The following is a 320-nucleotide window of genomic DNA, read 5'->3' on the forward strand; positions in this document are numbered from 1 at the left end:
CAATGCACACAGAAGTTGAAAGAATTAAAATAAAGTCGACAATTCTTCATCCTGTAATAAAAGATGTATAAAAATAATATCAAAATTTTCTATATTATTAGGACCTTAACTTAGTTTCCGCCCAAAAAATACTGAGAAAAAGCATTTATTGTAAAAAATTTATTTAAATTATTTCAATGAAAGTATTTTCCATCACTTTCTACAACTTTTTGCCATCTTTCTGGCAACTGGGCGATACCATCTCGATAAAACGATGTTTGTTTCGAAGCAATCCATTCGTCCACCCATTCTCGCACTTCTTCAACATTTCGGAAGCGTGT

This window comes from Odontomachus brunneus, unplaced genomic scaffold, assembly GCF_010583005.1.
Source record: "Odontomachus brunneus isolate Ranch 3 - 2012 unplaced genomic scaffold, Obru_v1 Obru_scaffold_046, whole genome shotgun sequence".
Lineage (NCBI taxonomy): Eukaryota > Metazoa > Arthropoda > Insecta > Hymenoptera > Formicidae > Odontomachus > Odontomachus brunneus.